This window comes from Monopterus albus, unplaced genomic scaffold, assembly GCF_001952655.1.
Source record: "Monopterus albus unplaced genomic scaffold, M_albus_1.0 scaffold61.1, whole genome shotgun sequence".
Lineage (NCBI taxonomy): Eukaryota > Metazoa > Chordata > Actinopteri > Synbranchiformes > Synbranchidae > Monopterus > Monopterus albus.
The window spans coordinates 2,158,501-2,158,779 of NW_018127941.1; positions in this window are offsets into that span (position 1 = coordinate 2,158,501).

Below are 279 nucleotides of genomic sequence, written 5' to 3' on the forward strand. Positions count from 1 at the left end.
GTCAAGGCTATTACTGTAATTATAGTGTAACAGAGTTTCTTACCATTATTATAGCAGCAGTGAAGACATATCCAAAAATGATGGAGCACGACACATTCATTCTGAGTTTCTTTGGCTTAAGATGAACTAAAACAAAAAACAAATCTGTAACCCTTGGGTTCATTATTTCCTCAAAGTAATGTGTGAAATAATGCTGTGTCTCAGCGTTGATTCCTGGCAGCACAGTTTCCCAACAGTTGGCACTTGTACGAGTATACACCCCGTGTGATGTAGGATTAC